Consider the following 10,305-nt stretch of genomic DNA (forward strand, 5'->3'; position numbering starts at 1 on the left):
GCATTATAATTTACATAATTTCCTTTCATACATACCAATCTCTTAGCATCATTCACTCTCTGTTTAGCTGCTTCAGATGTAAACAAACTATCATATATTGTTGCAACACGGTCTACCATATCCAACATGATCTACCATATCCAACACCAACAGATACCAATGTGAATTATGGTAGTTTATTGTGATCATGATCTGCAACAAATTTCACACCCAATTTGACAAAATTCAATATTATATATCCGAAAACATCATTTGCAATTCGTATGGTGTCTTACTTTCTCACAATCGGTGAATTTCACATAGTTACCCAATATGGGACCCCAAAAGGTAGCAATACCCTCAACACTTACTTTGATGTTGGCATCCAATGCCTGTTGCTGTAATTATGCGACAATCATTATTAATTTACCGTCTATAACACTACTTTTCAACATTTATTAATTTAACTCACCGCTAAGTGGTATGAAAGGTAGTCAATCCTCCGGAGTGACTTTTTTGAATCATAGCATACTGTCCAGGCGAGCAAATCAATAACCTAACAAAATTAATTACACAATCATAATATATTCAATAGGTTTTAACATTTTGTACTTTCTACTTACCACACTGCCAACCTATTCCGTAGGCTTCAACGTTGCAATGTCGGATACATTAGCGAATTGATTTCCCATTAAGATTACAGAATATTTGTATGAATCATTAAGATTAATATCTTGTCATGAAATATTTAAATATCACTCACAAAGCAATATATTTCACTTACCCCGATTCTAAACCACTATTCCATAAATAATCACAAATTGCAGCTTCGAGGTCATTAATTCCGCTTGGAATATCCACTTTTTCAACCTAAAATTTTGCATACAAAATTTTGTCACAACAACATGATAAAGATCAAATTAAGTTTTCTTTTATTCAACTTCTTCTTCTGGGGTGCATGACATTCCGAATCCAAATCTGCATCTATAACACTCTCCGATGTATAGATCACATCGACATCCTTTCTCCTCATCTCCTCTATCTTTTCTTCTTCCTCCATCTTTTATTCTTCATATTTTTTAGTTCATCGTATTTTTCCTCTACACAGCTCTTCATATCTTTTATTTCACCCTTCAATTTTTCCCCTTCATCCAAGTATTCATCAACCACCCCCTTCACCCCCGTAAGTTCACTCCTCAATTCCACAACCTTCTTCATCACTCCATCAATTTTTTTACCTGTTACCATCTTAAGTTCACCCCTCAACACCTCAACTTCTTTCACCACTCCATCTATTTTTCCTTCCACTTCCCCCTTATGCCTCTCAAGTGTTTCTTCGACTCTCTCAAGTGTCTCTTCGACTCTTGATTGTCTTTGCATGATATCAAATTGGATTTTTTTGATATCAGCCAATTCAGACATCAAAATATCGAATTTACTCTATTTTCCCTCACCGTCATCCCCCTCACCGTCATCCCCCAATACAACCATCTCTTATTCCTTCTCCTCTGCCTCCTCTACATCATTTCCAATAACCTTCAAAATTAAATTACAATATTAAGACATTGATTATATTCTTAATATTATTTAATTACATTTATTACCCTTTCTTGCTTCCTCGGTCTATTCAACTTCAACTTCACCATCACTCTAACCACCCCTTCCTTCCCCCATGCACGGATGCGTGCCACTCCAGTTCTTTCATAAGCCGGCATTGCCTCACAGCCCGACCAAAAATCGAACAGTGCAACCTGCATTTATAATAAAATTTATAATTTTATATAATAACTATACTATCATTTTATATAAAAAACAAAAACGTTCTTCAACTCATTTACCTCTAAGATTGCTATGCACCATTTGAGGCATCTCTGGCTGCCCTTTTTAAAGGCGATTATTGATTCAATCAATCTCGAATGGACATATTCAGCCTAATTGAATCCACCCTTCAAGACTTCATCGCAAATGAGCTTCATATAATCCTTGTTTGTTGATGTATCACTCGTTGGACAAAGAAAGATCCCGACAAGGTACAATAGAACTTGGGCCTTCAGCTCATCCTCCCCGTAAGATCCACTTTTGATTTCCTCTTCAAGTTCAACATATGCCATCTTCTGCTTCAAACCATATTTGGTGGCAAGTTCTTTCCAGTTCTTACTCTTAGAGACTTCTACTACACTTTTGCCTTCATTTCCTACCCCCAAGACGGCTGCAGCACATGGGATCCCCAGAAGAAATGAAAAATCACCATATTTAGCAATACATTGTTCGACATCAAATTGATCCATCAAGGATCGACACAATTCCCTCTGAATAGGTCGATCCCTTACTCCTACCAACAATCAAAACCTCATTTCTCCCAGCACATTCAACTGACCCTTCTCCTTATTGTGTTTAATTAATGAATTCACCCTTTTAATACTGCACCTTGTCGGCACTTCCTAAATTTTTTTAACAATATATAATGTTATAGTTCTTATATATTTTGTATCAACGTATTTACAAGTTTAATGAATACATTTTCATGTGCTTTCCTATATTCTTTGTATTCTTCACTATTCATTTTTGACTGTGCGATGTAAGGTTCCTTATCAGCACCACTCATCGAATTCCATTTCTCTAACACATCATTTCTCACCTAATATTAATCATAAACGTTTCTTAATCAATATATTAATTCTAAATAATACTCAATGTCAATTTCAATTTACATACCAAACCGATGTGTTCGCCACATTCCTTCATCCTTTAGCATTCGGTCATACTGTCAACATTTAAAATTTGTAATCAATTTAAAGTTCTTAAATACTTTAATCCAATTACCATTTCAACAATAATAACAAAAAGACATTGATACTTACTAGAAGTACATATATCCACCCTTTGGTTGCTTTCGAATCTTAGCCTCAATTTCAACGTCATCTTCACCACCAACAATTTCAAGATCCTTTGACTTCATTTTTCCTTCATATATCAGTTTACACAAATCAAATCAAATACTGGTTACATACACTTTATTCAATATACAAATATCGATAACTACTCTTGTAGTAAAACAATTTCTTTCAAATGAATTTGAATGGCCACTACAACAAGTGTCGGCACATTTATACAACCTACAATATCATTTTCTACCTATAATATTATAAATAGGTATTCATATTTATTTTCTACATATAATATTATATAATCGGTCCCAGATCCTTCTTGGCTTCGATTCGAAATCCCCAAACTAAACCCAAAAACCCTAATCCCTATTTCCTTAAAAAGAATGAGAACACTCAATACTTCAAGTATCAGCACATTTATACAACATATAATATCATTTTCTACCTATAATATTTAATAAAAGTATCAATATTTATATTTTACCTAGAATATCACTTTGTACCTGTAATCGGTCTCAAATGCTTCTTTACTCTAAAACCCCAAACAACACATAAAAATTATATTTTCGATTACTGTAATAATAAAAAACTAGGGTTTCGACAACGTACTTTTCGATTCGACTGCAGCAACAAACAAACAAACTTCGCTTTAGAAACGCCTTTTGAAATGCATCAACAATTATGCTTCGATTTCAAAAACTCGTCCGTTCTATCTATTTTTAAGATGATATTTAACTATGCCCTTTATATTTTCACCGGACATGTTATTTATATTTAATCGATACAACTAACAAAGTGTCGATACTTTTATGTCATGTGTCGATACTTTCAATATACTTTCGATAGTATAATTACCTATTTCTTTGAAAGTATCGATAATTTATTACGCGTACTTATTAAAGTATCAACACTTTCAATATATCCGGTAGCGCTTTACTGGTTTTGTCATTTCGAGACCGGTTTTGTCATATTTTTACCTGTTATATCGTTATGGATCGATACATTTTTATAAAGTATCGACACTTTATAGACGCTAAAACTGCTTCTCTTTTAAATTCATAAAGTGTCGATACTTATATTAAAATATCGACACTTTCAATATATCTGGTCGCTCTATACCGGTTTTGTCCTTTAGAGACCGATTTTGTCATATTTTTACCTGTTATATCGTTGTGGATCGATACATTGTTATAAAGTATCGACACTTTATAGGCGCTAAAACTGCTTCTCTTTTAAATTCACAAAGTGTCGATACTTATATTAAAGCATCGACACTTTCAATATATCTGGTAGCTCTATACCGGTTTTGTCATTTAGAGATCGGTTGTCATATTTTTACCTGTTATATCGTTGTGGATCGATACATTGTTATAAAGTATCGACACTTTATAAGCGCTAAAACTGCTTCTCTTTTAAATTCACAAAGTGTCAATACTTATATTAAAGTATCGACATTTTCAATATATCCGGTAGCGTTTTACCGGTTTTGTCTTTTCGAGACCGGTTTTGTCATATTTTTACTTGTTATATTGATATAGATCGATACATTTTTATAAAGTATCGACATAAACAGACAAGCTAAGTTTGTCGGTTGCCAAATTTTTTAATATTTATTCATGATTTAGACCTACTACATTATTATTACTCAATATTTCTGGTAGCGCTAAATCGAATTTGTTAAATATCTTTTAATGTATCCGGGAACGCCGTATATTAACCCGCCTTTCCTGAGACAATCCCAAAAGTTAAAGGCTACTGAAATATTAATGAATAGATTCATTTACTGTGGCTGATTGACTGCTGACGGGATAGTTATCGTCGCTGAGTAGTGGTGGTTACTGGTGTTGCTAGCCCTTGTCAGGAAGTTGATGGAGTGTGGCCGGTGACCTTTGGTTATGGCGTTGGATAGTTTTGCAAGAATTAGAATTTGGTAATATTATTTATTTTATTTTTTAATTATTTTCTTTTTTGACGTGTCTTTTAATAACTAAAAATATATTTATTTAATCCATGTCATAGAACCATTAGAAATTTAATTTTGGAGTGATAAAAAATCAATGAATAAAGTTGAGCGTGTTAATTCAAAAAAATTAAAAGTACAATAAATAAAATAATAAGAAGAGTAAAGTTTAATTACTAAATTTGTAATTTACCCAAAATTAAACGGTGAAGATTGATTAAAAAGCCGCCATGAATGCTTTTACTATGCTACAGTTCATCCATTCTCCTGGGCGGGAATAAAGCCACCTCCACTCCATTTCAAAACCTAAATTAAATAATAATAAAAGACAAATGCCATAAGTATTTTCAATTTTTTTCGAACAGAAAAATATTTTGATCTTTTTTGAGTTTGAGGCTTCCAACTCTTTCACATTCACAAATTACATGCTGTCATCTGATTATTTTCCATATGAATTAATAAAAAAGAAAAAAAACCCAAAGAGAGACAATAAAGCAAAGAAAAGGCCAAGAAATAAATCATCTGAAAATATCAATTATACTAAGTGTTTTGCTTACCTGATTCTGATTATCTACAGACATTCCGCAGATTTTCTTGCAGAGTTTGTTTTAATGTTTTTTAAAACCCTTAAAACTAGGATTTCGAATCTGAACCCAACTTCTATTTCACATTGTTCCTTCCTAGTCCCACATCTGGTTTAAGGTTCTTTTCTCACCTCTGGTCAAAGATAATCAATCTATGTCAGCTCAGCCGCTCCGATTCATTCAAGTTATTGTTTTTTTTTCTTTCTTTATTTGACATTTCTGGTTGGTTTTATTTATTAATTTATTTAATGAAATCTAAAAAAGAGGCTCTTGAGCTCGTTAGCTTTGATGGGTGCATCACATTTATTAGGATATCTTTTTTATTGGGTTTTCGATTTCTGGGTATCTTCCTTTTCAGCCATGTTTCATTGATTGGATTTTATCTTGCATGGTAGTGGGTTTTTCTTGGTGATTCAAGTAGTTGGTTTTTGGTGATATTTGAGATACTATTTATGGAAATTAAAGCTGCTACCTTCTTCTATTTTAGCAAAGTATTTATGGAAATTAAAACCCCTTGATGTTGTTGGGGTTGGACAGTTAGAGATTTAGATTTGAAGCTAAGTTGCGAAAATGGATAAGCCAAGTTATGTTTTTATTGTTTCTTTTAATGCTTTAGACTGTTGAAAGTTCTGTTTTTTTTTGGGTAAAGGGTTTGCTCACATTCTTTTATCCTAGGTTGTCCTCATGATTCTTATCCTTTAAAAGGATTCTTATCCTTTAAAATGATTCTTATCCTTTAAGGGTGCGTTTGGTTCACGGAATGTAAGATTATCAGTGGGAATAAAAGATTACCAGAGAATAAGATTACTGGGAATGTTGTATTTTGTGTTTGGTTGGTTTAGCAGGAATGTAAAATTACCGTGTTTGGTTAAAGAAATAAAAGATTATTGGAATATATATTTGACCAAATTGTCCTTATTATATATTTGTATAATAATACAAATTGTAAAATATTTATATATTTTCTTTAAAAAATTAAATTCATAATATTTATATAATTTTTTACAAAATTAAAAATATAAAAAAGGTTTAATGAAAGGGTAAATTTTTTTTAACCCCTGAACTTCATATAAAATTTTAATTATAGATTTTTTTGTAAATCTAAAATAATTTAAGGATAAATTTTTAATTTAACCTTCGTAGAATTTTTATTATTCAATGACAGAAGAATGATATTTTTGAAAAAAAAAATAAAAAAATTAAGGGCATTTTAGTTCAAAACGCCGGTAATGTTACAATACCTAAGGGAAGAGAGGTAATGACATTCCCGGTAATATACCACAAAAATTCTACTATTGGTAATAAAACATTACCTGGAATAAGATTCCCGACCAACCAAACATGGGAATGTGGGATTCCCATCCCATGGGAATTCCACATTCCTTGAACCAAACACCCCTAAAAGGATTCTTATCCTTTATAGGAAGGCATATTGAACTAAGTTTTGCTTCTTTGTCTGAATGTACATATGAACAATCTCTGATGAGCTAATTGGTGCTGGATATTTTGGATTTGCTATGGAAAAAAGGAAATGGTTGTGGCAGAGGAGGCCTTCCGAGAGAAGTCCCGGAGAGACTGAGAGTTCCAGATCATTGTCATCACAGTCCGAGGGATACTCCGATGATCAGGTAGCTCTTTGTGTGTGAATTAACTGTTGTTGGTTAAATGCTAATGTGAAATTCTGGAGATTTTTTGTTTGTATCATTCATTCATTCATGTGTGTATATATATATATATATATATATATAACTTTCAATCTCTGTTTCAACGATTCTTTCTATCGCAAGGCTTGGATAGTTGACAAATGCAATGCCTGGAGTGAACACTATTGCATTATCTTATCCTTTTCCAAGATTTCTTTTTCATATTATTAGTCAGCTGTCAGAATATGCAAGTTCAAGCATCGATGTTACCCAATTCTTCATTTTCCTTCAAGCATCAACGCTCTTCAATATTCTTTTGAGATTTTCTTCTATGTTGCTCGTGAGCAACCAAAACCTATGTTATTTTTTCTTGTTTTATTTCTATGGTTGAGTTAAATTGTGCCTGAGTTTTCAGTTCAGCTAGTCATTTTTCTGATTATTTGATTCAGAGTTCAGTCTCTTTCTTCCCAGTTTAAGATTGATTTTCATCTCGCTAATCGTTGAAGCAGGATCCTTCCAAGGTGCCTTCACCACCGAATAATAACACACAATCGCCTGAAGTGTCATCGAAGGCTTCACCCAATTCCGAAGAAACTACTGATAGCGTTAAGATCTTGACTGGGAAATTATCAGCTGCACTAGTTAATATTAGTGCCAAAGAGGAATTGGTGAAGCTGCATTCAAAAGTTGCAGAAGAAGCTATCGCGGCTAAGTAATCATGTTCTAAGATGATTTATTCATTTTTCACTTTCATTTTTGTTGTGTTGGTGGTCGTCTACTTTATATCTATGTTACTTGAACTAAATAATGAGTGCTGGATACATATCAGTGTCTTCACGGGAATGATGAATCTCAACAACATAGCTTACTATGGTCTACTTGGTTTTGAATTTTAGGTTGGGAAACTGTGGAAAATGAAGTAGTGGTGTTGAGGCAAAAACACAAGGATGCAGTTCAGCAAAACTCGGCATTAGAAGATCGTGTGAACCATCTTGATGGAGCTCTCAAGGAATGTGTAAGGAAGCTAAGACAAGCAAGAGAGGAGCAGGAGGAAAAGGTCCTTGAAGCCACTGCGAAAGCTGCCCGGTATTGGGAAACCACCAAATCCAAACTCGAAAGCCAGTTGCTTGAGCTCCAAGCTAAAGCTGAAGCTGTTGATTCTGAGCCCCCTCCAGAGTTCAATCGTGACCTTTGGCGAAAGATTGAAGCTTTGGAGAAGAAAAATGCAGACCTCAAGCTTGAGCTCTCATCTCAATTGGAGGAGATGAAAATCAGAACAATTGAAAGGGACTTGAGCACCCAAGCAACTGAAACAGCTAGCAAACAAAACTTGGAAAGTATTAAGAAGGTAGCAAAGCTGAGGCCGAGTGTCGAAGACTCAAGACAATAGCTGATAAATCTCTGGACGCTTCCTCAATGTATGCCGAATCCCTTACTGATAGTCAATCAGACAGCGGAGAACGAGTTAATCTCGTTTAGATCAGTACTCACAAGATAGCCGGCTTGGAGGCAAACAAAGAACCTAGTTGTTCTGATTCATGTGCATCAGCCTTAATTGCAGAACTTGATCAATTCAAAAATAAAAAGGTCATCAACCGAAACCTCCCGGGTTCTACCATTGGGATTGATCACATGGATGATTTTCTCGAGATGGAACGACTTGCTGCATTGTTTGAAACCATGAGTGAAAACCCTTGTCTTGAACCTAAAGCTATAGCAAAACAATCTAACAAAGATGGTGATATCTTGATGAATCTTGAAGCCATGACTCATCGAACAGCGGAACTCGAAGAGAAGTTGGAGAAGATAGAAGTTGAGAAGGCCGAACTAGAAATTGCACTTGCCAAAAGCCAGGAATGTCTAGAAGCATCGGAGCTGCAAATGAGGGACAGAGAAACGAAATTGAGGGACTTGCAAAGGGTGTTTTACAATGCAAATGATGCAAAGCAACAACTCGAGTCTCAACTCAGGAACATGAAAGCAGATGTAGAGACGGTGTTCTCAAAAATTAATTCATTAGAAAATGAAATCAAAAAGGAAAGGGCTTTGTCAGCAGAGTTTTCAGTTAATGCAAATGAATCAAAGATCTTGGAGTCTCAACTCATTAGCATCGAAGCAGATGCTCAAACAATGTCTGCAAAGATTGATTTATTAGAAACAGAAGTTACAAAGGAAAGAGCACTGTCAGCACAAATTACAGTCAAGTGTCAAGAACTGGAAGAAGAGACGTCAAGGAAGAAACAGGGAGCTGAGCTACAGCAAAACCTTAACTCGAACGGTGAAATGAAGATAAAACAGGTAACTCTTCTGTCTTCTCATTAATTATCGAATTACAATATAGTTTTAGAAGCATGTGATGCTTTATTTGATAATCACACGACGCCATGGCAGGATGATTTAGCTACTGCGGCTGGAAAACTTGTGGAGTGTCAAAAAACAATAGCATCTTTAGGAAAGCAACTGAAATCTCTTGCAATACTTGAAGACTTCTTAATCGACAACATGAGCATACCCGAGTTCCCTATGGTTGGATCATCGATTCCTAAAGCTGTTGGAGAGCCTTGGAATTTACGTTCCAATGAAAAATCATTGGCCAAAATCGATCCAGAGTCTCCAAGAGCTAGTGCTGATAAGGACAACGGAAACACACCACCATCTTCATCCTCGTCTTCATCGATTGTGTCATCGAATCATGTCAGTTCCGAGAAGAACAGAAATGGGTTTGCTAAATTTTTCACTCGGTGTAAGAACGGGATACAACTAGAAATTTAAGGCGATTTCAAGTTTCCTGATAATATTCGGACATGTTAGCTTGAAAAGAATCAAAATAGGTCTGGGGGAACGGTCAAACAGTAGTTGTAGAATTAGAAACTTCCACAAACGAGATTAACAATGTAAACGTTTTTGTTGCATACATTTCTAAACTCTGACCGACTTCCTGAAACTCATAAGTAACAGGATTTGAAAATATTAATAAAAAAAATGGCGTTGGGGTGAGAGAGGCTCGAACTCTTGACCTCAGGATAACTCAGAAGCTATGAGACCTACGCGCTATCAAACTAACATACACAATTTAAACAAAAGAAATGTTGAAATACTTTTAAGTAAAAGTATTATTAATTCTAAGGAAATAAATTTGGTTGAATTCCAATTTTAAAATTAAATTTCAATTCTAGAAAAAAATAAATTTTTCAAAGAAATTTAATTTTTTTTATGTTAAACTGGATTCATATACTTTCAACTTTAGTTAT

At 34.3% G+C, this 10,305-nt stretch overlaps 1 pseudogene; it reads left to right on the forward strand.

Annotated features, from left to right (window-relative positions):
• The first annotated feature begins 5,344 nt into the window (after positions 1 to 5,344).
• Positions 5,345 to 9,828, forward strand: LOC120176355 (annotated as a pseudogene).
• Positions 9,829 to 10,305: the final 477 nt, after the last annotated feature.

The sequence above is a fragment of the Hibiscus syriacus genome, unplaced genomic scaffold (assembly GCF_006381635.1).
Source record: "Hibiscus syriacus cultivar Baekdansim isolate YM2019G1 unplaced genomic scaffold, ASM638163v2 tig00112236_pilon, whole genome shotgun sequence".
Taxonomy (NCBI): Eukaryota; Viridiplantae; Streptophyta; class Magnoliopsida; order Malvales; family Malvaceae; genus Hibiscus; species Hibiscus syriacus.